General features: G+C 45.9%; 26 non-coding genes across 26 annotated transcripts; all 26 read left to right on the top strand.

Annotated features, from left to right (window-relative positions):
• The first annotated feature begins 5,052 nt into the window (after window positions 1-5,052).
• On the top strand, window positions 5,053-5,125 carry Trnar-ccu (transfer RNA arginine (anticodon CCU)). The gene has a single exon. It is a non-coding gene; the product is annotated as a tRNA-Arg (tRNA).
• Window positions 5,126-5,629: 504 nt separating this feature from the next.
• Trnar-ccu (transfer RNA arginine (anticodon CCU)) lies at window positions 5,630-5,702 on the top strand. Its single transcript has one exon. It is a non-coding gene; the product is annotated as a tRNA-Arg (tRNA).
• Window positions 5,703-10,110: 4,408 nt separating this feature from the next.
• On the top strand, window positions 10,111-10,183 carry Trnar-ccu (transfer RNA arginine (anticodon CCU)). Its single transcript has one exon. It is a non-coding gene; the product is annotated as a tRNA-Arg (tRNA).
• A 502-nt stretch (window positions 10,184-10,685) lies between these two features.
• On the top strand, window positions 10,686-10,758 carry Trnar-ccu (transfer RNA arginine (anticodon CCU)). The gene has a single exon. It is a non-coding gene; the product is annotated as a tRNA-Arg (tRNA).
• Window positions 10,759-11,260: 502 nt separating this feature from the next.
• Trnar-ccu (transfer RNA arginine (anticodon CCU)) lies at window positions 11,261-11,333 on the top strand. Its single transcript has one exon. It is a non-coding gene; the product is annotated as a tRNA-Arg (tRNA).
• A 502-nt stretch (window positions 11,334-11,835) lies between these two features.
• Window positions 11,836-11,908, top strand: Trnar-ccu (transfer RNA arginine (anticodon CCU)). Its single transcript has one exon. It is a non-coding gene; the product is annotated as a tRNA-Arg (tRNA).
• Window positions 11,909-12,410: 502 nt separating this feature from the next.
• On the top strand, window positions 12,411-12,483 carry Trnar-ccu (transfer RNA arginine (anticodon CCU)). Its single transcript has one exon. It is a non-coding gene; the product is annotated as a tRNA-Arg (tRNA).
• Window positions 12,484-12,986: 503 nt separating this feature from the next.
• Trnar-ccu (transfer RNA arginine (anticodon CCU)) lies at window positions 12,987-13,059 on the top strand. Its single transcript has one exon. It is a non-coding gene; the product is annotated as a tRNA-Arg (tRNA).
• A 502-nt stretch (window positions 13,060-13,561) lies between these two features.
• Trnar-ccu (transfer RNA arginine (anticodon CCU)) lies at window positions 13,562-13,634 on the top strand. Its single transcript has one exon. It is a non-coding gene; the product is annotated as a tRNA-Arg (tRNA).
• A 502-nt stretch (window positions 13,635-14,136) lies between these two features.
• Trnar-ccu (transfer RNA arginine (anticodon CCU)) lies at window positions 14,137-14,209 on the top strand. Its single transcript has one exon. It is a non-coding gene; the product is annotated as a tRNA-Arg (tRNA).
• Window positions 14,210-14,711: 502 nt separating this feature from the next.
• On the top strand, window positions 14,712-14,784 carry Trnar-ccu (transfer RNA arginine (anticodon CCU)). Its single transcript has one exon. It is a non-coding gene; the product is annotated as a tRNA-Arg (tRNA).
• Window positions 14,785-15,286: 502 nt separating this feature from the next.
• Window positions 15,287-15,359, top strand: Trnar-ccu (transfer RNA arginine (anticodon CCU)). Its single transcript has one exon. It is a non-coding gene; the product is annotated as a tRNA-Arg (tRNA).
• Window positions 15,360-16,436: 1,077 nt separating this feature from the next.
• Window positions 16,437-16,509, top strand: Trnar-ccu (transfer RNA arginine (anticodon CCU)). Its single transcript has one exon. It is a non-coding gene; the product is annotated as a tRNA-Arg (tRNA).
• Window positions 16,510-17,011: 502 nt separating this feature from the next.
• Window positions 17,012-17,084, top strand: Trnar-ccu (transfer RNA arginine (anticodon CCU)). Its single transcript has one exon. It is a non-coding gene; the product is annotated as a tRNA-Arg (tRNA).
• Window positions 17,085-17,586: 502 nt separating this feature from the next.
• Window positions 17,587-17,659, top strand: Trnar-ccu (transfer RNA arginine (anticodon CCU)). Its single transcript has one exon. It is a non-coding gene; the product is annotated as a tRNA-Arg (tRNA).
• Window positions 17,660-18,161: 502 nt separating this feature from the next.
• On the top strand, window positions 18,162-18,234 carry Trnar-ccu (transfer RNA arginine (anticodon CCU)). The gene has a single exon. It is a non-coding gene; the product is annotated as a tRNA-Arg (tRNA).
• Window positions 18,235-18,736: 502 nt separating this feature from the next.
• Trnar-ccu (transfer RNA arginine (anticodon CCU)) lies at window positions 18,737-18,809 on the top strand. The gene has a single exon. It is a non-coding gene; the product is annotated as a tRNA-Arg (tRNA).
• Window positions 18,810-19,311: 502 nt separating this feature from the next.
• Trnar-ccu (transfer RNA arginine (anticodon CCU)) lies at window positions 19,312-19,384 on the top strand. Its single transcript has one exon. It is a non-coding gene; the product is annotated as a tRNA-Arg (tRNA).
• Window positions 19,385-20,461: 1,077 nt separating this feature from the next.
• On the top strand, window positions 20,462-20,534 carry Trnar-ccu (transfer RNA arginine (anticodon CCU)). Its single transcript has one exon. It is a non-coding gene; the product is annotated as a tRNA-Arg (tRNA).
• A 502-nt stretch (window positions 20,535-21,036) lies between these two features.
• Trnar-ccu (transfer RNA arginine (anticodon CCU)) lies at window positions 21,037-21,109 on the top strand. The gene has a single exon. It is a non-coding gene; the product is annotated as a tRNA-Arg (tRNA).
• A 501-nt stretch (window positions 21,110-21,610) lies between these two features.
• On the top strand, window positions 21,611-21,683 carry Trnar-ccu (transfer RNA arginine (anticodon CCU)). The gene has a single exon. It is a non-coding gene; the product is annotated as a tRNA-Arg (tRNA).
• Window positions 21,684-22,185: 502 nt separating this feature from the next.
• On the top strand, window positions 22,186-22,258 carry Trnar-ccu (transfer RNA arginine (anticodon CCU)). The gene has a single exon. It is a non-coding gene; the product is annotated as a tRNA-Arg (tRNA).
• A 502-nt stretch (window positions 22,259-22,760) lies between these two features.
• Window positions 22,761-22,833, top strand: Trnar-ccu (transfer RNA arginine (anticodon CCU)). The gene has a single exon. It is a non-coding gene; the product is annotated as a tRNA-Arg (tRNA).
• A 502-nt stretch (window positions 22,834-23,335) lies between these two features.
• On the top strand, window positions 23,336-23,408 carry Trnar-ccu (transfer RNA arginine (anticodon CCU)). Its single transcript has one exon. It is a non-coding gene; the product is annotated as a tRNA-Arg (tRNA).
• A 1,077-nt stretch (window positions 23,409-24,485) lies between these two features.
• Window positions 24,486-24,558, top strand: Trnar-ccu (transfer RNA arginine (anticodon CCU)). Its single transcript has one exon. It is a non-coding gene; the product is annotated as a tRNA-Arg (tRNA).
• A 502-nt stretch (window positions 24,559-25,060) lies between these two features.
• Window positions 25,061-25,133, top strand: Trnar-ccu (transfer RNA arginine (anticodon CCU)). The gene has a single exon. It is a non-coding gene; the product is annotated as a tRNA-Arg (tRNA).
• The last annotated feature ends 1,308 nt before the right edge of the window (window positions 25,134-26,441 follow it).

Raw genomic sequence — 26,441 nt, 5'->3', positions numbered from 1 at the left:
TGCGACTAAACGAGGGACTGATGACGACGGACAGATTCCATATGAAAATGTTGCGCAGTCAATAAACTTACCTGAACTATCTGGACCATGCTCCAAACCTATAATGTGACCACATTAAATATTAACAAAATTCAAAATGCAACTAAAGTAGCCGCACTTCAAGATTTTATCTATCAGTCGGACACCGATATTGCCCTTTTACAGGAAGTGCTGATTCGCGACCTTCATATCCCAGGATTCCATGCTATTTTAAATGTCGCTGCCGAACGTAGTTGTGGGACGGCTATTCTTGCCAGAGAGGGCATTGAAATGACAGACATTTGTAAATTAGACTCTGGGAGGGGCATTCGGTGTAACATCCATAATACAGCTATTATAAATGTTTATGCACCATCAGGCAATAATGCACGAGAAGAAAGGGCCACGTTTTACAAAAGTGATATCTTAATTCTACTTCAGGACAACCCTGCTAAGGTTCTGCTTGGAGGTGACTGGAATTGCGTACTTAATGACAAGGACCAACGGCCAAATTTTAATAAGTCCAAGGAGCTCCAGTATTTAGTGTCGCACATGAAATGGACAGATGCTTGGGAACTGAAATTTCCTACATTGGTCAAATTTACTTACTTTAGTAGCAGGTCCCAAAGTAGGATTGACCGATTTTATGTATCATCTACTTTAGAACATGATGTTGTTGGCATTGAAGTAATACCTACCTTTATTTCCGACCACCTAGGCGTCAAGTGCAGCATACGGTTAAGCAAACAGTCAGCTTACTGGGGCAGGCCCTTTTGGAAACTGAATATAAGCGTGCTATTCGAGAACGCCTTAGCTGCAGAAATACAAGAGACTTGGCGGGCCGCCTTACGAGTGCGTCACAAACATCGGTCCACCGTTGAATGGTGGACCGCTGTGGCGAAGAAAAAATTAAGGGCGACTCTGATAGCGTTTAGCAAGGAGAGGATGAGGTGGATAAGACACACAACAGAGTTCCACTACGCCTGCTTACGTGATCTTTACGAGGAGCCACTGTCCCAGGACATTCTCATACAGATCAACAAAACAAAAGCAGCGCTCCTCAATATTAAGAGATCACAGCTAGAAGGATTAAAAATCAGATCGCACTCACACAGTATTGTGGCAGACGAAAATGCCTCAATATATCACCTCATACAACACGCCAAACAAAGGCGACGAAATTTTATAGGGTCTCTCAGAGCCGAAGATCAGAGAGTCCTCACCACCCAGAAAGACATGATCGACGAGGCGTATCGTTTTTACAATTCCCTATATAGTGTCAATCAGATAGACGACAATGCTGTAAGAGACCTCTTATCATCAACAGGCCTAGAGACCACTATAACGGAAGAGGACAACCGCAACTTCTATGCTGCCCTCACCAAGGATGACGTTTTTGACGTAATTAGGTGCTCACCTTCCAAGAAGTCACCAGGTCCAGATGGGCTGCCACTGGAGTTTTACCGAACGTACTGGCACATTATAGGCAATGAATTCACGGACATGATAAACGAAATTCTTCATGGGGAGGATGTCCCAGTGGCCTTCAAACAGAGCATAACAGTGTTAATTCCAAAGGGCAGGACCACAGGTCTAAAGGATATTACAAAGACACGGCCCATAAGCCTCTTGAATTCTGACTACAAAATAGTCGCTAGGGTTCTTAAAGAGAGACTGCAACCGATTTTAGGAAAGATCATCGGTAGTCATCAGACTTGTCTTCCAGGGCGCAGTATCTTTACAACTGTAAGTGCGTACAGGGACATAGCTTCCATTTTTGCAAATACAACAGCAAATGGTGGTCTGGCTTTTATCGACTTTAGCAAGGCATTTGACAGGGTCAATCACGCATATCTTCTGAAAACTATGACCTACATGGGGTTTTCTGATGGTAATGTGAACGTTTTAGCCAACATCTTAAATGGTTTATCAACGAAAGTAACTATTAATGGTCATCGCACTAAAGATATTCCCGTAGCCAGTGGAGTCCCTCAGGGGAGTCCATTGTCGATGATGTTATATGTAGTTGCCTTGGAACCACTTTTAAGGAGGTTAGATGACGTCTTAGAGGGCTTGCTAGTGTCAGGCATGAAACAAGTGACGAATGCATTCGCAGATGACGTAGGAGTGATAATTCGCAGCGCCGCAGACATCGCACGGTTAACAGAACACTTGCAGTTGTACTGCACGGCCTCGGGTGCGAGAATAAATGACACGAAGAGTGTTTTTCTAAATCTGCACGGACTATCTGACGTCACCATCACTTGGGCTAAGAGTGTGGACCGGCATACAGCCCTGGGAGTTACTCTCTACAGCTGCCCTCTTCGGATAATCGCATCTAACTGGAGAACTGTCCTCGATAAGATCCGTGGCACGCTCATTTTAAATCATATGAGGGACGTCAACATCAAGCAACAAATTAAGTTGATAAATATAGCGGTTTTATCCAGGGCAACTTACATCGGCCAGATTTTGCCAATACCAAAAGGAATAGCTAAAGCGATAATGTCGACCGTTTGTAGCTACATTTGGCACGGGAATATCTTTCGAGTTGCTGTGGACGCGTTGACCTTACCACCGGAAGAGGGAGGCCTTGGCCTCACAGATGTCCACAAAAGATCTACTGCCTTATTTCTTAAGCGGTCTTTGCAAGTTATTGAAAGTCATCCAGACGGCCTAACAGCTCAATTATTCACTTTTTTTAAACCACAAAGCTTCCAACCGCCTATAGATATAAGTCAGATCAATTATAAATTAAAACATATTAGATTCTTCTACTTTGAATTAAGCTACATGCGCTGCATAGTACGGGATAAACGCAAGAGAAACTGTCGCTATATCATTAACAGTTTACGAACGGCGGCCAATTACAATAAGACACAGGCCAAGAACCCGAACAGAGCCTGGAAAACTATATGGACCAATATCAACAACAAGTTACTATCAACGGAAGTTCAGGTGGCATGGTACAGAGTGGTGAATAACGTCATAAGTACTAATGAAAAACTTCATTCTATTGGTCTCAGTGACACAAACACTTGTCAGAAATGTAACGAAACTGACACGTTGGATCACCGCTTTGTCTGCAGGGGGTATAAAGATATATGGCAAGAGGTCAAGCAGCAGATCGCCTTCCTGACCCGCAGCGATGGGAGGGAGCTCAATTTGAAACTTATTTTTTTCCCGGACAAGGTATTTTTCCCTGCACCGAAAAATAATGCCATATTATGGCTTCTTGGGAACTACGTGAGTTACGTTGTCAACTCGAAAGGTGACGATAATATCACGGACTACCGGACATATCTCTGTGGGGAATACTATAAATTACACAAGCAACAAGATCATAAGAAGAATTTTGGAAATATGTTACGAATCCTGTTTCACAAACAGGGAATAGGTTAAGATGTCACGGTAAAATCATCCTAGGACGAAACGTGCTAAAGTAGGGGACTGCTGGTGAGGGTGAAGTACGGTGGGGACTTCGTGTGCCCCGTGGCCGCTTCGGTAGCCGTGAAGGCCTCATCAGAACCCCGAAACAGCTATACATACTGCAGAATCACCAATAGCAGCTGCATTTAGAATGTCAGCCATTCTATTCCCGAAGAGGTTCTTCAATTTCACTTCCTTCTTTCATTATTTAAAAAATAAAAAAAAACAAAAAAAATAAAAACAAAAAAAAAACAATACAATAAAAAAAACAATAAAAAATTAAAAATGGCAAAATGAACACTTGCCATGTTAACGGAACTGGTTCTTTTTCGTGTTCAATGCAACTTTTTCGTTTTCTTTATAAAAAAAAAAATTAAAAAAATTAAAAAAAAAATTAAATAAAAAATAAAAAAGGGGTTGGTTAGAGCGTTTCAAAAAACGTGGTTAAGGCACAAACAAAAAAAAAAAAATGGATAAGGCATCGGTCTCCTAAACCGGGGATTGTGGGTTCGAGTCCCACCAGAGGTACACGTTTTACTCACTGGGGCTAAATCACTCTCACCACATACAGGTGTAATAGTTGAGAAAGTTGGCGTTTCTGAGTGTTTACAGGTATCACAGGTATGACGACGATATGAAAATACGCACTTACTGACAACCTGAAACGAAACGACGGACATTATCAATCGACCTGTTAGCTGCGGAAGTGTTTCAAAGCGTGATGGCGCTGTGAGAGGAAACGCTATTTTAAAATTACTTGTTGGTAAACAGTATGACCCATATGAATTGTCACTTAACTCTCTTGTGTGCAGGACTTGGAGTTCAGAAAGGGAATAGCCTAAGACGGCAGGTATAAGAATTGCCAGCAGAAAGTAGGTGCCTGGACTTCGATACGTCTGAGTATGTACAGGCACACAGGAATGGCTCATGCGACGTCCTTACTCTCTGCACACATAGAGTAGCGCATCAGGAAGGGTACACTTGGCAAGTGTTGATTTGAGCGAGCACCCCGCCAGCTTAACGCCAGTCAGCCTCCATGGCCTAATGGATAAGGCATCGGTCTCCTAAACCGGGGATTGTGGGTTCGAGTCCCACCAGAGGTACACCTTTTACTCACTGGGGCAAAATCACTCTCACCACATACAGGTGTAATAGTTGAGAAAGTTGGCGTTTCTGAGTGTTTACAGGTATCACAGGTATGACGACGATATGAAAATACGCACTTACTGACAACCTGAAACGAAACGACGGACATTATCAATCGACCTGTTAGCTGCGGAAGTGTTTCAAAGCGTGATGGCGCTGTGAGAGGAAACGCTATTTTAAAATTACTTGTTGGTAAACAGTATGACCCATATGAATAGTCACTTAACTCTCTTGTGTGCAGGACTTGGAGTTCAGAAAGGGAATAGCCTAAGACGGCAGGTATAAGAATTGCCAGCAGAAAGTAGGTGCCTGGACTTCGATACGTCTGAGTATGTACAGGCACACAGGAAAGGCTCATGCGACGTCCTGACTCTCTGCACACATAGAGTAGCGCATCAGGAAGGGTACACTTGGCAAGTGTTGATTTGAGCGAGCACCCCGCCAGCTTAACGCCAGTCAGCCTCTGTGGCCTAATGGATAAGGCATCGGTCTCCTAAACCGGGGATTGTGGGTTCGAGTCCCACCAGAGGTACACGTTTTACTCACTGGGGCAAAATCACTCTCACCACATACAGGTGTAATAGTTTGAGAAAGTTGGCGTTTCTGAGTGTTTACAGGTATCACAGGTATGACGACGATATGAAAATACGCACTTTACTGACAACCTGAAACGAAACGACGGACATTATCAATCGACCTGTTAGCTGCGGAAGTGTTTCAAAGCGTGATGGCGCTGTGAGAGGAAACGCTATTTTAAAATTACTTGTTGGTAAACAGTATGACCCATATGAATAGTCACTTAACTCTCTTGTGTGCAGGACTTGGAGTTCAGAAAGGGAATAGCCTAAGACGGCAGGTATAAGAATTGCCAGCAGAAAGTAGGTGCCTGGACTTCGATACGTCTGAGTATGTACAGGCACACAGGAAAGGCTCATGCGACGTCCTGACTCTCTGCACACATAGAGTAGCGCATCAGGAAGGGTACACTTGGCAAGTGTTGATTTGAGCGAGCACCCCGCCAGCTTAGCGCCAGTCAGCCTCTGCGGCCTAATGGATAAGGCATCGGTCTCCTAAACCGGGGATTGTGGGTTCGAGTCCCACCAGAGGTACACGTTTTACTCACTGGGGCAAAATCACTCTCACCACATACAGGTGTAATAGTTGAGAAAGTTGGCGTTTCTGAGTGTTTACAGGTATCACAGGTATGACGACGATATGAAAATACGCACTTACTGACAACCTGAAACGAAACGACGGACATTATCAATCGACCTGTTAGCTGCGGAAGTGTTTCATAGCGTGATGGCGCTGTGAGAGGAAACGCTATTTTAAAATTACTTGTTGGTAAACAGTATGACCCATATGAATAGTCACTTAACTCTCTTGTGTGCAGGACTTGGAGTTCAGAAAGGGAATAGCCTAAGACGGCAGGTATAAGAATTGCCAGCAGAAAGTAGGTGCCTGGACTTCGATACGTCTGAGTATGTACAGGCACACAGGAAAGGCTCATGCGACGTCCTGACTCTCTGCACACATAGAGTAGCGCATCAGGAAGGGTACACTTGGCAAGTGTTGATTTGAGCGAGCACCCCGCCAGCTTAACGCCAATCAGCCTCTGTGGCCTAATGGATTGTCATCAATGGACACATTAGCCGCCCGATTGACGTCACCAGCTCCATTAGGCAAGGATGTCCAATGTCAATGGCACTGTTCGCCATCGCCATTGAGCCCCTGCTTGCCTCCCTTATGAAACATCTACAAGGGCTACAAATACATGGAGAAAAGATCGTGTGCAAGGCGTACGCTGATGATGTTGGCTTCCTAGTCGTGAATGGCGCTGAAGTACAGAGCGCACTACAAATAGTAACAAAATATGAACAGGCATCTGGTGCAAAACTTAATAGAACAAAGTCGGGGATTTTCAACATCGGCCGTGGAATTGGGACGCAAACGCAGGATCTGTTAAGCGAGCTTGTAACCATGAAATGTCTCGGCATAGATTTTAAAAGAAATATCAAGCACACTATTGCTGCGAATTATCGAAAATTACTTAACAGCATACGCGCCTCTGTACAAGCACATAGTATTAGGAAACTCGATGAACTTCAAAAAGTAACAGTGGCAAATGTATACATCACATCCAAAGTTAATTATGTAGCACAAGTTCTGCCACCACCTGCGACTTTGTTGAAAAGCATCGCATCTGCACTAGGACACTTTGTGAGCCGCGGACGTATTTTCAAAGTCAAATATGACATTCTGATGCTCCCTACGAAATGTGGTGGGTTAAATCTTACCGATGTCAGCAAAAAAGCGCAAGCCTTATACCTTGCTACCACATACAAACAATGGAAAGAGCCAAGTGGTACCCTTGCTGCACATTTGTTAAACGAAATAGCTCCTGCTGACGTCAGTGCACCTATAAATGTCCAACACATACCCACCGGACTATACCACTTGAAATACTTTTTCGTAGAATACAGCTATATACAGGCAAGGATTCCTGGCAAAGACATCATGAATGTAAAAGAACTTTATAATAACTTGATGAAAGACAAACCCAGAAACGACGTAGAACAAAAGTATCCTCGTTATAACTGGGAAACAATATGGGAAAATATTCACTGCCGGAACTTGCCAACGTATGTCAAATCGACCTGGTACTTTGCTGTAAACAGAAAAATTGCGACGAACTCTAAACTTCACTCTATTCGATTGGCCGAGTCACCGCTGTGTCCATTATGTAAAATACCAGATACCGAAGAGCATAGATTGCTGTGTGACAGGGTAACAGAAATATGGCTCTACATAAGACAAAAGATAGCGAGCGTCAGCAGAACTACGCCCAATGCCGTTACGACAGCTGAATTTTTAAACCCTGACGGTATACCTTACCCTAAAACAAAACGAAATGCAATTAACTGGTTGAAAGGCCAAACGATGCATTACGTCCTAACAAAAGAATCAAGCAATAGGGAAGACTTCTGGGTATACCTTACAACTGAGCACCACAAGTTGATGTGTACTAAAAAATACAAAGAAAATTACGCAAACTTTTTAACTAAAACAATCCTGTAACCATTAGAAATGCGTAATTGACATTGCACATCCAAGCATTTCGTATATTAGACGAATGATTTTTGGTTAAAGTTTGTTCTTCACGTAGCAGGAGGAGGATTTCCAACAGAAAGTAGTCAGCGAAGATCATCAGTATAGACCAATTAAGCCTATGTGTCTCTATTACTTTGGTTTCGGGGAAACACAGTGATGAAACTGGTATCCGCCATTTATTTATTTTCTGTTTTTCTTTCCTTTTCTTTTCACAAGAAGACACATTTATGTTACTTAAGTGTAAAATCAAGCAGAAGAAGCCTATTTTACTTCATTACCTTCTGAAAAAGGAAATTATATTTATCAGCAATAATAAGTTTGCTTCTTTCCGTTTTTCCACGCGCGGAGAACGAAATTTACAGATGCAGTTACATTTCCACAACAATTATGAGACTGCCTTCTCAATGGAATTTACATTTATTTTTATTCAAGCCATGTTGCAAACAAAGGCAACAGAAGGTGCATACTTCGTTCGTCGTTCAGAAGAAGCGCGTTTCCACATCATCAAGTTACATTCAATCTTAAAGGCGGAGAAGCCGGGCCGAGAAGGCAACACTTGGCGAGCGTACAGGATGGGTTGAAGGGGAGGAAGGAGACCCACAAAAAAAAAAAAAAAAAAAAAAAAAAAAAAAAAAAAAAAAAAAAATGGTAGAGCGCTTCCCCGCGAAAGGCAAAGGTAAAAAAAAAAAAAAAAATGGATAAGGCATCGGTCTCCTAAACCGGGGATTGTGGGTTCGAGTCCCACCAGAGGTACACGTTTTACTCACTGGGGCAAAATCACTCTCACCACATACAGGTGTAATAGTTGTGAAAGTTGGCGTTTCTGAGTGTTTACAGGTATCACAGGTATGACGACGATATGAAAATACGCACTTACTGACAACCTGAAACGAAACGACGGACATTATCAATCGACCTGTTAGCTGCGGAAGTGTTTCAAAGCGTGATGGCGCTGTGAGAGGAAACGCTATTTTAAAATTACTTGTTGGTAAACAGTATGACCCATATGAATAGTCACTTAACTCTCTTGTGTGCAGGACTTGGAGTTCAGAAAGGGAATAGCCTAAGACGGCAGGTATAAGAATTGCCAGCAGAAAGTAGGTGCCTGGACTTCGATACGTCTGAGTATGTACAGGCACACAGGAAAGGCTCATGCGACGTCCTGACTCTCTGCACACATAGAGTAGCGCATCAGGAAGGGTACACTTGGCAAGTGTTGATTTGAGCGAGCACCCCGCCAGCTTAACGCCAGTCAGCCTCTGTGGCCTAATGGATAAGGCATCGATCTCCTAAACTGTGGATTGTGGGTTCGAGTCCCACCAGAGGTACACGTTTTACTCACTGGGGCAAAATCACTCTCACCACATACAGGTGTAATAGTTGAGAAAGTTGGCGTTTCTGAGTGTTTACAGGTATCACAGGTATGACGACGATATGAAAATACGCACTTACTGACAACCTGAAACGAAACGACGGACATTATCAATCGACCTGTTAGCTGCGGAAGTGTTTCAAAGCGTGATGGCGCTGTGAGAGGAAACGCTATTTTAAAATTACTTTTTGGTAAACAGTATGACCCATATGAATAGTCACTTAACTCTCTTGTGTGCAGGACTTGGAGTTCAGAAAGGGAATAGCCTAAGACGGCAGGTATAAGAATTGCCAGCAGAAAGTAGGTGCCTGGACTTCGATACGTCTGAGTATGTAAAGGCACACAGGAAAGGCTCATGCGACGTCCTGACTCTCTGCACACATAGAGTAGCGCATCAGGAAGGGTACACTTGGCAAGTGTTGATTTGAGCGAGCACCCCGCCAGCTTAACGCCAATCAGCCTCTGTGGCCTAATGGATAAGGCATCGATCTCCTAAACTGGGGATTGTGGGTTCGAGTCCCACCAGAGGTACACGTTTTACTCACTGGGGCAAAATCACTCTCACCACATACAGGTGTAATAGTTGAGAAAGTTGGCGTTTCTGAGTGTTTACAGGTATCACAGGTATGACGACGATATGAAAATACGCACTTACTGACAACCTGAAACGAAACGGATGGACATTATCAATCGACCTGTTAGCTGCGGAAGTGTTTCAAAGCGTGATGGCGCTGTGAGAGGAAACGCTATTTTAAAATTACTTGTTGGTAAACAGTATGACCCATATGAATAGTCACTTAACTCTCTTGTGTGCAGGACTTGGAGTTCAGAAAGGGAATAGCCTAAGACGGCAGGTATAAGAATTGCCAGCAGAAAGTAGGTGCCTGGACTTCGATACGTCTGAGTATGTACAGGCACACAGGAAAGGCTCATGCGACGTCCTGACTCTCTGCACACATAGAGTAGCGCATCAGGAAGGGTACACTTGGCAAGTGTTGATTTGAGCGAGCACCCCGCCAGCTTAGCGCCAGTCAGCCTCTGTGGCCTAATGGATAAGGCATCGGTCTCCTAAACCGGGGATTGTGGGTTCACGTCCCACCAGAGGTACACGTTTTACTCACTGGGGCAAAATCACTCTCACCACATACAGGTGTAATAGTTGAGAAAGTTGGCGTTTCTGAGTGTTTACAGGTATCACAGGTATGACGACGATATGAAAATACGCACTTACTGACAACCTGAAACGAAACGACGGACATTATCAATCGACCTGTTAGCTGCGGAAGTGTTTCAAAGCGTGATGGCGCTGTGAGAGGAAACGCTATTTTAAAATTACTTGTTGGTAAACAGTATGACCCATATGAATAGTCACTTAACTCTCTTGTGTGCAGGACTTGGAGTTCAGAAAGGGAATAGCCTAAGACGGCAGGTATAAGAATTGCCAGCAGAAAGTAGGTGCCTGGACTTCGATACGTCTGAGTATGTACAGGCACACAGGAAAGGCTCATGCGACGTCCTGACTCTCTGCACACATAGAGTAGCGCATCAGGAAGGGTACACTTGGCAAGTGTTGATTTGAGCAAGCACCCCGCCAGCTTAACGCCAGTCAGCCTCTGTGGCCTAATGGATAAGGCATCGGTCTCCTAAACTGGGGATTGTGGGTTCGAGTCCCACCAGAGGTACACGTTTTACTCACTGGGGCAAAATCACTCTCACCACATACAGGTGTAATAGTTGAGAAAGTTGGCGTTTCTGAGTGTTTACAGGTATCACAGGTATGACGACGATATGAAAATACGCACTTACTGACAACCTGAAACGAAACGACGGACATTATCAATCGACCTGTTAGCTGCGGAAGTGTTTCAAAGCGTGATGGCGCTGTGAGAGGAAACGCTATTTTAAAATTACTTGTTGGTAAACAGTATGACCCATATGAATAGTCACTTAACTCTCTTGTGTGCAGGACTTGGAGTTCAGAAAGGGAATAGCCTAAGACGGCAGGTATAAGAATTGCCAGCAGAAAGTAGGTGCCTGGACTTCGATACGTCTGAGTATGTACAGGCACACAGGAAAGGCTCATGCGACGTCCTGACTCTCTGCACACATAGAGTAGCGCATCAGGAAGGGTACACTTGGCAAGTGTTGATTTGAGCGAGCACCCCGCCAGCTTAACGCCAGTCAGCCTCTGTGGCCTAATGGATAAGGCATCGGTCTCCTAAACCGGGGATTGTGGGTTCGAGTCCCACCAGAGGTACACGTTTTACTCACTGGGGCAAAATCACTCTCACCACATACAGGTGTAATAGTTGAGAAAGTTGGCGTTTCTGAGTGTTTACAGGTATCACAGGTATGACGACGATATGAAAATACGCACTTACTGACAACCTGAAACGAAACGACGGACATTATCAATCGACCTGTTAGCTGCGGAAGTGTTTCAAAGCGTGATGGCGCTGTGAGAGGAAACGCTATTTTAAAATTACTTGTTGGTAAACAGTATGACCCATATGAATAGTCACTTAACTCTCTTGTGCGCAGGACTTGGAGTTCAGAAAGGGAATAGCCTAAGACGGCAGGTATAAGAATTGCCAGCAGAAAGTAGGTGCCTGGACTTCGATACGTCTGAGTATGTACAGGCACACAGGAAAGGCTCATGCGACGTCCTGACTCTCTGCACACATACAGTAGCGCATCAGGAAGGGTACACTTGGCAAGTGTTGATTTGAGCGAGCACCCCGCCAGCTTAACGCCAGTCAGCCTCTGTGGCCTAATGGATAAGGCATCGGTCTCCTAAACCGGGGATTGTGGGTTCGAGTCCCACCAGAGGTACACGTTTTACTCACTGGGGCAAAATCACTCTCACCACATACAGGTGTAATAGTTGAGAAAGTTGGCGTTTCTGAGTGTTTACAGGTATCACAGGTATGACGACGATATGAAAATACGCACTTACTGACAACCTGAAACGAAACGACGGACATTATCAATCGACCTGTTAGCTGCGGAAGTGTTTCAAAGCGTGATGGCGCTGTGAGAGGAAACGCTATTTTAAAATTACTTGTTGGTAAACAGTATGACCCATATGAATAGTCACTTAACTCTCTTGTGCGCAGGACTTGGAGTTCAGAAAGGGAATAGCCTAAGACGGCAGGTATAAGAATTGCCAGCAGAAAGTAGGTGCCTGGACTTCGATACGTCTGAGTATGTACAGGCAAACAGGAAAGGCTCATGCGACGTCCTGACTCTCTGCACACATAGAGTAGCGCATCAGGAAGGGTACACTTGGCAAGTGTAGATTTGAGCGAGCACCCCGCCAGCTTAACGCCAGTCAGCCTCTGTGGCCTAATGGATAAGGCATCGGTCTCCTAAACCGGGGATTGTGGGTTCGAGTCCCACCAGAGGTACACGTTTTACTCACTGGGGCAAAATCACTCTCACCACCTACAGGTGTAATAGTTGAGAAAGTTGGCGTTTCTGAGTGTTTACAGGTATCACAGGTATGACGACGATATGAAAATACGCACTTACTGACAACCTGAAACGAAACGACGGACATTATCAATCGACCTGTTAGCTGCGGAAGTGTTTCAAAGCGTGATGGCGCTGTGAGAGGAAACGCTATTTTAAAATTACTTGTTGGTAAACAGTATGACCCATATGAATAGTCACTTAACTCTCTTGTGTGCAGGACTTGGAGTTCAGAAAGGGAATAGCCTAAGACGGCAGGTATAAGAATTGCCAGCAGAAAGTAGGTGCCTGGACTTCGATACGTCTGAGTATGTACAGGCACACAGGAAAGGCTCATGCGACGTCCTGACTCTCTGCACACATAGAGTAGCGCATCAGGAAGGGTACACTTGGCAAGTATTTGATTTGAGCGAGCACCCCGCCAGCTTAACGCCAGTCAGCCTCTGTGGCCTAATGGATAAGGCATCGGTCTCCTAAACCGGGGATTGTGGGTTCGAGTCCCACCAGAGGTACACGTTTTACTCACTGGGGCAAAATCACTCTCACCACATACAGGTGTAATAGTTGAGAAAGTTGGCGTTTCTGAGTGTTTACAGGTATCACAGGTATGACGACGATATGAAAATACGCACTTACTGACAACCTGAAACGAAACGACGGACATTATCAATCGACCTGTTAGCTGCGGAAGTGTTTCAAAGCGTGATGGCGCTGTGAGAGGAAACGCTATTTTAAAATTACTTGTTGGTAAACAGTATGACCCATATGAATAGTCACTTAACTCTCTTGTGTGCAGGACTTGGAGTTCAGAAAGGGAATAGCCTAAGACGGCAGGTATAAGAATTGCCAGCAGAAAGTAGGTGCCTGGACTTCGATACGTCTGAGTATGTACAGGCACACAGGAAAGGCTCATGCGACGTCCTGACTCTCTGCACACATAGAGTAGCGCATCAGGAAGGGTACACTTGGCAAGTGTTGATTTGAGCGAGCACCCCGCCAGCTTAACGCCAGTCAGCCTCTGTGGCCTAATGGATAAGGCATCGGTCTCCTAAACCGGGGATTGTGGGTTCGAGTCCCACCAGAGGTACACGTTTTACTCACTGGGGCAAAATCACTCTCACCACATACAGGTGTAATAGTTGAGAAAGTTGGCGTTTCTGAGTGTTTACAGGTATCACAGGTATGACGACGATATGAAAATACGCACTTACTGACAACCTGAAACGAAACGACGGACATTATCAATCGACCTGTTAGCTGCGGAAGTGTTTCAAAGCGTGATGGCGCTGTGAGAGGAAACGCTATTTTAAAATTACTTGTTGGTAAACAGTATGACCCATATGAATAGTCACTTAACTCTCTTGTGTGCAGGACTTGGAGTTCAGAAAGGGAATAGCCTAAGACGGCAGGTATAAGAATTGCCAGCAGAAAGTAGGTGCCTGGACTTCGATACGTCTGAGTATGTACAGGCACACAGGAAAGGCTCATGCGACGTCCTGACTCTCTGCACACATAGAGTAGCGCATCAGGAAGGGTACACTTGGCAAGTGTTGATTTGAGCGAGCACCCCGCCAGCTTAACGCCAGTCAGCCTCTGTGGCCTAATGGATAAGGCATCGGTCTCCTAAACCGGGGATTGTGGGTTCGAGTCCCACCAGAGGTACACGTTTTACTCACTGGGGCTAAATCACTCTCACCACATACAGGTGTAATAGTTGAGAAAGTTGGCGTTTCTGAGTGTTTACAGGTATCACAGGTATGACGACGATATGAAAATACGCACTTACTGACAACCTGAAACGAAACGACGGACATTATCAATCGACCTGTTAGCTGCGGAAGTGTTTCAAAGCGTGATGGCGCTGTGAGAGGAAACGCTATTTTAAAATTACTTGTTGGTAAACAGTATGACCCATATGAATAGTCACTTAACTCTCTTGTGTGCAGGACTTGGAGTTCAGAAAGGGAATAGCCTAAGACGGCAGGTATAAGAATTGCCAGCAGAAAGTAGGTGCCTGGACTTCGATACGTCTGAGTATGTACAGGCACACAGGAAAGGCTCATGCGACGTCCTGACTCTCTGCACACATAGAGTAGCGCATCAGGAAGGGTACACTTGGCAAGTGTTGATTTGAGCGAGCACCCCGCCAGCTTAACGCCAGTCAGCCTCTGTGGCCTAATGGATAAGGCATCGGTCTCCTAAACCGGGGATTGTGGGTTCGAGTCCCACCAGAGGTACACGTTTTACTCACTGGGGCAAAATCACTCTCACCACATACAGGTGTAATAGTTGAGAAAGTTGGCGTTTCTGAGTGTTTACAGGTATCACAGGTATGACGACGATATGAAAATACGCACTTACTGACAACCTGAAACGAAACGACGGACATTATCAATCGACCTGTTAGCTGCGGAAGTGTTTCAAAGCGTGATGGCGCTGTGAGAGGAAACGCTATTTTAAAATTACTTGTTGGTAAACAGTATGACCCATATGAATAGTCACTTAACTCTCTTGTGCGCAGGACTTGGAGTTCAGAAAGGGAATAGCCTAAGACGGCAGGTATAAGAATTGCCAGCAGAAAGTAGGTGCCTGGACTTCGATATGTCTGAGTATGTACAGGCACACAGGAAAGGCTCATGCGACGTCCTGACTCTCTGCACACATAGAGTAGCGCATCAGGAAGGGTACACTTGGCAAGTGTTGATTTGAGCGAGCACCCCGCCAGCTTAACGCCAGTCAGCCTCTGTGGCCTAATGGATAAGGCATCGGTCTCCTAAACCGGGGATTGTGGGTGCGAGTCCCACCAGAGGTACACGTTTTACTCACTGGGGCAAAATCACTCTCACCACATACAGGTGTAATAGTTGAGAAAGTTGGCGTTTCTGAGTGTTTACAGGTATCACAGGTATGACGACGATATGAAAATACGCACTTACTGACAACCTGAAACGAAACGACGGACATTATCAATCGACCTGTTAGCTGCGGAAGTGTTTCAAAGCGTGATGGCGCTGTGAGAGGAAACGCTATTTTAAAATTACTTGTTGGTAAACAGTATGACCCATATGAATAGTCACTTAACTCTCTTGTGTGCAGGACTTGGAGTTCAGAAAGGGAATAGCCTAAGACGGCAGGTATAAGAATTGCCAGCAGAAAGTAGGTGCCTGGACTTCGATATGTCTGAGTATGTACAGGCACACAGGAAAGGCTCATGCGACGTCCTGACTCTCTGCACACATAGAGTAGCGCATCAGGGAGGGTACACTTTTCAAGTGTTGATTTGAGCGAGCACCCCGCCAGCTTAGCGCCAGTCAGCCTCTGTGGCCTAATGGATAAGGCATCGGTCTCCTAAACAAGGGATTGTAGGTTCGAGTCCCACCAGAGGTACACGTTTTACTCACTGGGGCAAAATCACTCTCACCACATACAGGTGTAATAGTTGGGAAAGTTGGCGTTTCTGAGTGTTTACAGGTATCACAGGTATGACGACGATATGAAAATACGCACTTACTGACAACCTGAAACGAAACGACGGACATTATCAATCGACCTGTTAGCTGCGGAAGTGTTTCAAAGCGTGATGGCGCTGTGAGAGGAAACGCTATTTTAAAATTACTTGTTGGTAAACAGTATGACCCATATGAATAGTCACTTAACTCTCTTGTGTGCAGGACTTGGAGTTCAGAAAGGGAATAGCCTAAGACGGCAGGTATAAGAATTGCCAGCAGAAAGTAGGTGCCTGGACTTCGATACGTCTGAGTATGTACAGGCACACAGGAAAGGCTCATGCGACGTCCTGACTCTCTGCACACATAGAGTAGCGCATCAGGAAGGGTACACTTGGCAAGTGTTGATTTGAGCGAGCACCCCGCCAGCTTAACGCCAGTCAGCCTCTGTGGCCTAATGGATAAGGCATCGGTCTCCTAAACCGGGGATTGTGGGTTCGAGTCCCACCAGAGGTACACGTTTTACTCACTGGGGCAAAATCACTCTCACCACATACAGGTGTAATAGTTGAGAAAGTTGGCGTTTCTGAGTGTTTACAGGTATCACAGGTATGACGACGATATGAAAATACGCACTTACTGACAACCTGAAACGAAACGACGGACATTATCAATCGACCTGTTAGCTGCGGAAGTGTTTCAAAGCGTGATGGCGCTGTGAGAGGAAACGCTATTTTAAAATTACTTGTTGGTAAACAGTATGACCCATATGAATAGTCACTTAACTCTCTTGTGTGCAGGACTTGGAGTTCAGAAAGGGAATAGCCTAAGACGGCAGGTATAAGAATTGCCAGCAGAAAGTAGGTGCCTGGACTTCGATACGTCTGAGTATGTACAGGCACACAGGAAAGGCTCATGCGACGTCCTGACTCTCTGCACACATAGAGTAGCGCATCAGGAAGGGTACACTTGGCAAGTGTTGATTTGAGCGAGCACCCCGCCAGCTTAACGCCAGTCAGCCTCTGTGGCCTAATGGATAAGGCATCGGTCTCCTAAACCGGGGATTGTGGGTTCGAGTCCCACCAGAAGTACACGTTTTACTCACTGGGGCAAAATCACTCTCACCACATACAGGTGTAATAGTTGAGGAAGTTGGCGTTTCTGAGTGTTTACAGGTATCACAGGTATGACGACGATATAAAAATACGCACTTACTGACAACCTGAAACGAAACGACGGACATTATCAATCGACCTGTTAGCTGCGTAAGTGTTTCAAAGCGTGATGGCGCTGTGAGAGGAAACGCTATTTTAAAATTACTTGTTGGTAAACAGTATGACCCATATGAATAGTCACTTAACTCTCTTGTGTGCAGGACTTGGAGTTCAGAAAGGGAATAGCCTAAGACGGCAGGTATAAGAATTGCCAGCAGAAAGTAGGTGCCTGGACTTCGATACGTCTGAGTATGTACAGGCACACAGGAAAGGCTCATGCGACGTCCTGACTCTCTGCACACATAGAGTAGCGCATCAGGAAGGGTACACTTGGCAAGTGATGATTTGAGCGAGCACCCCGCCAACCTAACGCCAGTCAGCCTCTGTGGCCTAATGGATAAGGCATCGGTCTCCTAAACCGGGGATTGTGGGTTCGAGTCCCACCAGAGGTACACGTTTTACTCACTGGGGCAAAATCACTCTCACCACATACAGGTGTAATAGTTGAGAAAGTTGGCGTTTCTGAGTGTTTACAGGTATCACAGGTATGACGACGATATGAAAATACGCACTTACTGACAACCTGAAACGAAACGACGGACATTATCAATCGACCTGTTAGCTGCGGAAGTGTTTCAAAGCGTGATGGCGCTGTGAGAGGAAACGCTATTTTAAAATTACTTGTTGGTAAACAGTATGACCCATATGAATAGTCACTTAACTCTCTTGTGTGCAGGACTTGGAGTTCAGAAAGGGAATAGCCTAAGACGGCAGGTATAAGAATTGCCAGCAGAAAGTAGGTGCCTGGACTTCGATACGTCTGAGTATGTACAGGCACACAGGAAAGGCTCATGCGACGTCCCGACTCTCTGCACACATAGAGTAGCGCATCAGGAAGGGTACACTTGGCAAGTGTTGATTTGAGCGAGCACCCCGCCAGCTTAACGCCCGTCAGCCTCTGTGGCCTAATGGATAAGGCATCGGTCTCCTAAACCGGGGATTGTGGGTTCGAGTCCCACCAGAGGTACACGTTTTACTCACTGGGGCTAAATCACTCTCACCACATACAGGTGTAATAGTTGAGAAAGTTGGCGTTTCTGAGTGTTTACAGGTATCACAGGTATGACGACGATATGAAAATACGCACTTACTGACAACCTGAAACGAAACGACGGACATTATCAATCGACCTGTTAGCTGCGGAAGTGTTTCAAAGCGTGATGGCGCTGTGAGAGGAAACGCTATTTTAAAATTACTTGTTGGTAAACAGTATGACCCATATGAATAGTCACTTAACTCTCTTGTGTGCAGGACTTGGAGTTCAGAAAGGGAATAGCCTAAGACGGCAGGTATAAGAATTGCCAGCAGAAAGTAGGTGCCTGGACTTCGATACGTCTGAGTATGTACAGGCACACAGGAAAGGCTCATGCGACGTCCTGACTCTCTGCACACATAGAGTAGCGCATCAGGAAGGGTACACTTGGCAAGTGATGATTTGAGCGAGCACCCCGCCAACCTAACGCCAGTCAGCCTCTGTGGCCTAATGGATAAGGCATCGGTCTCCTAAACCGGGGATTGTGGGTTCGAGTCCCACCAGAGGTACACGTTTTACTCACTGGGGCAAAATCACTCTCACCACATACAGGTGTAATAGTTGAGAAAGTTGGCGTTTCTGAGTGTTTACAGGTATCACAGGTATGACGACGATATGAAAATACGCACTTACTGACAACCTGAAACGAAACGACGGACATTATCAATCGACCTGTTAGCTGCGGAAGTGTTTCAAAGCGTGATGGCGCTGTGAGAGGAAACGCTATTTTAAAATTACTTGTTGGTAAACAGTATGACCCATATGAATAGTCACTTAACTCTCTTGTGTGCAGGACTTGGAGTTCAGAAAGGGAATAGCCTAAGACGGCAGGTATAAGAATTGCCAGCAGAAAGTAGGTGCCTGGACTTCGATACGTCTGAGTATGTACAGGCACACAGGAAAGGCTCATGCGACGTCCTGACTCTCTGCACACATAGAGTAGCGCATCAGGAAGGGTACACTTGGCAAGTGTTGATTTGAGCGAGCACCCCGCCAGCTTAACGCCAGTCAGCCTCTGTGGCCTAATGGATAAGGCATCGGTCTCCTAAACCGGGGATTGTGGGTTCGAGTCCCACCAGAGGTACACGTTTTACTCACTGGGGCAAAATCACTCTCACCACATACAGGTGTAATAGTTGAGAAAGTTGGCGTTTCTGAGTGTTTACAGGTATCACAGGTATGACGACGATATGAAAATACGCACTTACTGACAACCTGAAACGAAACGACGGACATTATCAATCGACCTGTTAGCTGCGGAAGTGTTTCAAAGCGTGATGGCGCTGTGAGAGGAAACGCTATTTTAAAATTACTTGTTGGTAAACAGTATGACCCATATGAATAGTCACTTAACTCTCTTGTGTGCAGGACTTGGAGTTCAGAAAGGGAATAGCCTAAGACGGCAGGTATAAGAATTGCCAGCAGAAAGTAGGTGCCTGGACTTCGATACGTCTGAGTATGTACAGGCACACAGGAAAGGCTCATGCGACGTCCTGACTCTCAGCACACATAGAGTAGCGCATCAGGAAGGGTACACTTGGCAAGTGTTGATTTGAGCGAGCACCCCGCCAGCTTAACGCCAGTCAGCCTCTGTGACCTAATGGATAAGGCATCGGTCTCCTAAACCGGGGATTGTGGGTTCGAGTCCAACCAGAGGTACACGTTTTACTCACTGGGGCAAAATCACTCTCACCACATACAGGTGTAATAGTTGAGAAAGTTGGCGTTTCTGAGTGTTTACAGGTATCACAGGTATGACGACGATATGAAAATACGCACTTACTGACAACCTGAAACGAAACGACGGACATTATCAATCGACCTGTTAGCTGCGGAAGTGTTTCAAAGCGTGATGGCGCTGTGAGAGGAAACGCTATTTTAAAATTACTTGTTGGTAAACAGTACGACCCATATGAATAGTCACTTAACTCTCTTGTGTGCAGGACTTGGAGTTCAGAAAGGGAATAGCCTAAGACGGCAGGTATAAGAATTGCCAGCAGAAAGTAGGTGCCTGGACTTCGATACGTCTGAGTATGTACAGGCACACAGGAAAGGCTCATGCGACGTCCTGACTCTCTGCACACATAGAGTAGCGCATCAGGAAGGGTACACTTGGCAAGTGTTGATTTGAGCGAGCACCCCGCCAGCTTAACGCCAGGCAGCCTCTGTGGCCTAATGGATAAGGCATCGGTCTCCTAAACCGGGGATTGTGGGTTCGAGTCCCACCAGAGGTACACGTTTTACTCACTGGGGCAAAATCACTCTCACCACATACAGGTGTAATAGTTGAGAAAGTTGGCGTTTCTGAGTGCTTACAGGTATCACAAGTATGACGACGATATGAAAATACGCACTCACTGACAACCTGAAACGAAACGACGGCCATTATCAATCGACCTGTTACCTGCGGAAGTGTTTCAAAGCGTGATGGCGCTGTGCAAGGAAACGCTATTTTAAAATTACTTGTTGGTAAACAGAATGACCCCTATGAATAGTCACTTAACTGTCTTGTGTGCAGGACATGGAGTTCAGAAAGGGAATAGCGTAAGACGGCAGGTATAAGAATTGCCAGCAGAAAGTAGGTGCCTGGACTCCGATACGTCTGCGTATGTACAGGCACACAGGAAAGGCTCATGCGACGTCCTGACTCTCTGCAGACGTAGAGTAGCGCGTCAGGAAGGGTACACTTGGCAAGTGTTGATTTGAGCGAGCACACCGGCAGGTTAACCCCAGTCAGCCTCTATGGCCTAATGGATAAGGCATCGGTCTCCTAAACCGGGGATTGTGGGTTCGAGTCCCACCAGAGGTACACGTTTTACTCAGTGGGGCAAAATCACTCTCACCACATACAGGTGTAATAGTTGAGAAAGTTGGCGTTTCTGAGTGCTTACAGGTATCACAGGTATGACGACGATATGAAAATGCGCACTTACTGACAACCTGAAACGAAACGACGGCCATTATCAATCGACCTTTAGCTGCCGAAGTGTTTCAAAGCGTGATGGCGCTGTGAAAGGAAACGCTATTTTAAAATTACTTGTTGGTAAACAGTATGACCCATATGAATAGTCACTTAACTCTCTTGTGTGCAGGACTTGGAGTTCAGAAAGGGAATAGCCTAAGACGGCAGGTATAAGAATTGCCAGCAGAAAGTAGGTGCCTGGACTTCGATACGTCTGAGTATGTACAGGCACACAGGAAAGGCTCATGCGACGTCCTGACTCTCTGCACACATAGAGTAGCGCATCAGGAAGGGTACACTTGGCAAGTGTTGATTTGAGCGAGCACCCCGCCAGCTTAACGCCAGTCAGCCTCTGTGGCCTAATGGATAAGGCATCGGTCTCCTAAACCGGGGATTGTGGGTTCGAGTCCCACCAGAGGTACACGTTTTACTCACTGGGGCAAAATCACTCTCACCACATACAGGTGTAATAGTTGAGAAAGTTGGCGTTTCTGAGTGTTTACAGGTATCACAGGTATGACGACGATATGAAAATACGCACTTACTGACAACCTGAAACGAAACGACGGACATTATCAATCGACCTGTTAGCTGCGGAAGTGTTTCAAAGCGTGATGGCGCTGTGAGAGGAAACGCTATTTTAAAATTACTTGTTGGTAAATAGTATGACCCATATGAATAGTCACTTAACTCTCTTGTGTGCAGGACTTGGAGTTCAGAAAGGGAATAGCCTAAGACGGCAGGTATAAGAATTGCCAGCAGAAAGTAGGTGCCTGGACTTCGATACGTCTGAGTATGTACAGGCACACAGGAAAGGCTCATGCGACGTCCTGACTCTCTGCACACATAGAGTAGCGCATCAGGAAGGGTACACTTGGCAAGTGTTGATTTGAGCGAGCACCCCGCCAGCTTAACGCCCGTCAGCCTCTGTGGCCTAATGGATAAGGCATCGGTCTCCTAAACCGGGGATTGTGGGTTCGAGTCCCACCAGAGGTACACGTTTTACTCACTGGGGCAAAATCACTCTCACCACATACAGGTGTAATAGTTGAGAAAGTTGGCGTTTCTGAGTGTTTACAGGTATCACAGGTATGACGACGATATGAAAATACGCACTTACTGACAACCTGAAACGAAACGACGGACATTATCAATCGACCTGTTAGCTGCGGAAGTGTTTCAAAGCGTGATGGCGCTGTGAGAGGAAACGCTATTTTAAAATTACTTGTTGGTAAACAGTATGACCCATATGAATAGTCACTTAACTCTCTTGTGTGCAGGACTTGGAGTTCAGAAAGGGAATAGCCTAAGACGGCAGGTATAAGAATTGCCAGCAGAAAGTAGGTGCCTGGACTTCGATACGTCTGAGTATGTACAGGCACACAGGAAAGGCTCATGCGACGTCCTGACTCTCTGCACACATAGAGTAGCGCATCAGGAAGGGTACACTTGGCAAGTGTTGATTTGAGCGAGCACCCCGCCAGCTTAACGCCAGTCAGCCTCTGTGGCCTAATGGATAAGGCATCGGTCTCCTAAACCGGGGATTGTGGGTTCGAGTCCCACCAGAGGTACACGTTTTACTCACTGGGGCAAAATCACTCTCACCACATACAGGTGTAATAGTTGAGAAAGTTGGCGTTTCTGAGTGTTTACAGGTATCACAGGTATGACGACGATATGAAAATACGCACTTACTGACAACCTGAAACGAAACGACGGACATTATCAATCGACCTGTTAGCTGCGGAAGTGTTTCAAAGCGTGATGGCGCTGTGAGAGGAAACGCTATTTTAAAATTACTTGTTGGTAAACAGTATGACCCATATGAATAGTCACTTAACTCTCTTGTGTGCAGGACTTGGAGTTCAGAAAGGGAATAGCCTAAGACGGCAGGTATAAGAATTGCCAGCAGAAAGTAGGTGCCTGGACTTCGATACGTCTGAGTATGTACAGGCACACAGGAAAGGCTCATGCGACGTCCTGACTCTCTGCACACATAGAGTAGCGCATCAGGAAGGGTACACTTGGCAAGTGTTGATTTGAGCGAGCACCCCGCCAGCTTAACGCCAGTCAGCCTCTGTGGCCTAATGGATAAGGCATCGGTCTCCTAAACCGGGGATTGTGGGTTCGAGTCCCACCAGAGGTACACGTTTTACTCACTGGGGCAAAATCACTCTCACCACATACAGGTGTAATAGTTGAGAAAGTTGGCGTTTCTGAGTGTTTACAGGTATCACAGGTATGACGACGATATGAAAATACGCACTTACTGACAACCTGAAACGAAACGACGGACATTATCAATCGACCTGTTAGCTGCGGAAGTGTTTCAAAGCGTGATGGCGCTGTGAGAGGAAACGCTATTTTAAAATTACTTGTTGGTAAACAGTATGACCCATATGAATAGTCACTTAACTCTCTTGTGTGCAGGACTTGGAGTTCAGAAAGGGAATAGCCTAAGACGGCAGGTATAAGAATTGCCAGCAGAAAGTAGGTGCCTGGACTTCGATACGTCTGAGTATGTACAGGCACACAGGAAAGGCTCATGCGACGTCCTGACTCTCAGCACACATAGAGTAGCGCATCAGGAAGGGTACACTTGGCAAGTGTTGATTTGAGCGAGCACCCCGCCAGCTTAACGCCAGTCAGCCTCTGTGACCTAATGGATAAGGCATCGGTCTCCTAAACCGGGGATTGTGGGTTCGAGTCCAACCAGAGGTACACGTTTTACTCACTGGGGCAAAATCACTCTCACCACATACAGGTGTAATAGTTGAGAAAGTTGGCGTTTCTGAGTGTTTACAGGTATCACAGGTATGACGACGATATGAAAATACGCACTTACTGACAACCTGAAACGAAACGACGGACATTATCAATCGACCTGTTAGCTGCGGAAGTGTTTCAAAGCGTGATGGCGCTGTGAGAGGAAACGCTATTTTAAAATTACTTGTTGGTAAACAGTACGACCCATATGAATAGTCACTTAACTCTCTTGTGTGCAGGACTTGGAGTTCAGAAAGGGAATAGCCTAAGACGGCAGGTATAAGAATTGCCAGCAGAAAGTAGGTGCCTGGACTTCGATACGTCTGAGTATGTACAGGCACACAGGAAAGGCTCATGCGACGTCCTGACTCTCTGCACACATAGAGTAGCGCATCAGGAAGGGTACACTTGGCAAGTGTTGATTTGAGCGAGCACCCCGCCAGCTTAACGCCAGGCAGCCTCTGTGGCCTAATGGATAAGGCATCGGTCTCCTAAACCGGGGATTGTGGGTTCGAGTCCCACCAGAGGTACACGTTTTACTCACTGGGGCAAAATCACTCTCACCACATACAGGTGTAATAGTTGAGAAAGTTGGCGTTTCTGAGTGCTTACAGGTATCACAAGTATGACGACGATATGAAAATACGCACTCACTGACAACCTGAAACGAAACGACGGCCATTATCAATCGACCTGTTACCTGCGGAAGTGTTTCAAAGCGTGATGGCGCTGTGCAAGGAAACGCTATTTTAAAATTACTTGTTGGTAAACAGAATGACCCCTATGAATAGTCACTTAACTGTCTTGTGTGCAGGACATGGAGTTCAGAAAGGGAATAGCGTAAGACGGCAGGTATAAGAATTGCCAGCAGAAAGTAGGTGCCTGGACTCCGATACGTCTGCGTATGTACAGGCACACAGGAAAGGCTCATGCGACGTCCTGACTCTCTGCAGACGTAGAGTAGCGCGTCAGGAAGGGTACACTTGGCAAGTGTTGATTTGAGCGAGCACACCGGCAGGTTAACCCCAGTCAGCCTCTATGGCCTAATGGATAAGGCATCGGTCTCCTAAACCGGGGATTGTGGGTTCGAGTCCCACCAGAGGTACACGTTTTACTCAGTGGGGCAAAATCACTCTCACCACATACAGGTGTAATAGTTGAGAAAGTTGGCGTTTCTGAGTGCTTACAGGTATCACAGGTATGACGACGATATGAAAATGCGCACTTACTGACAACCTGAAACGAAACGACGGCCATTATCAATCGACCTTTAGCTGCCGAAGTGTTTCAAAGCGTGATGGCGCTGTGAAAGGAAACGCTATTTTAAAATTACTTGTTGGTAAACAGTATGACCCATATGAATAGTCACTTAACTGTCTTGTGTGCAGGACTTGGAGTTCAGAAAGGGAATAGAATAAGACGGCAGGTATAAGAATTGCCAGCAGAAAGTAGGTGCCTGGACTTCGATTTGTCTGAGTATGTACAGGCACACAGGAAAGGCTCATGCGACGTCCCGACTCTCTGCAGACGTAGAGTAGCGCACCAGGAAGGGTACACTTGGCAAGTGTTGATTTGAGCGAGCACTCCGCCAGCTTAACGCCAGTCAGCCTCTGTGGCGTAATGGATGTACAGTCAGCCGGCAGCGGCCGTGGCGGTCGGACGCAGGTTGTTTACGCTCTCGCCTGTGGCGGTCGCGTGCTGTTTGGTGAGTGTGCGCTTTGCTGCGTTGTTGTAGTGTGGAGTGGTGAATTGCAATCGATTATAATGGATCAACTTATACGGAAAGACACATTGAAATTGAGTTTTGACCCGAACTATGCATGCCCCAAGTCCTTTGAAGTTGAGTTATTTATTAGAGACGTTATGAAAATCACTATTGATGATATGGTTGGCATTCACCTTTCTATCGTCAGCAGTACGGTCTACCTAAAATTGTTGCGACCCGAGAAATGCGAGCAGGTCATTCAATCTTGTGGAGGAGTTTTAAAGTTCAACCATTCTGACGGTAATGTAGGTGAAGTCCGAGTTTCGCTTGCCGGTCTTGGAGTGAGAACTGTTCGAATATTTGAATTACCCTTTGAAATATCCGCTGACCAAATTAATGCCAAATTGAGGGAATATGGAACGGTCATCAGTAATACAGCAGAAAAGTGGTCGAATATGCACATTTTTCCGGTGTTAAACGGTGTCCGGCAGGTGAAGATTGATATGTTGAAGCACATTCCGTCCTACATCACTGTGTGTGGCTACAGAGCAATAGTGATTTATGATGGGCAGCCGAGAACCTGTGCGGGATGTGGTTCCACCGAACATATCCGTGCTCAATGTGTCCAGCGGCGCGTAACGCAAATACCGGCCGGTGAGCGTGAGCAGCGGGGCCCGACGTCTACGTTGCCTATATCATACGTCGCCG

The sequence above is a fragment of the Schistocerca cancellata genome, chromosome 1 (genome assembly GCF_023864275.1).
Source record: "Schistocerca cancellata isolate TAMUIC-IGC-003103 chromosome 1, iqSchCanc2.1, whole genome shotgun sequence".
In the NCBI taxonomy this organism is placed as follows: domain Eukaryota; kingdom Metazoa; phylum Arthropoda; class Insecta; order Orthoptera; family Acrididae; genus Schistocerca; species Schistocerca cancellata.
The sequence above is the reverse complement of the archived record's forward strand: the minus strand, read 5'-3'. Positions and strand labels throughout refer to the sequence as shown.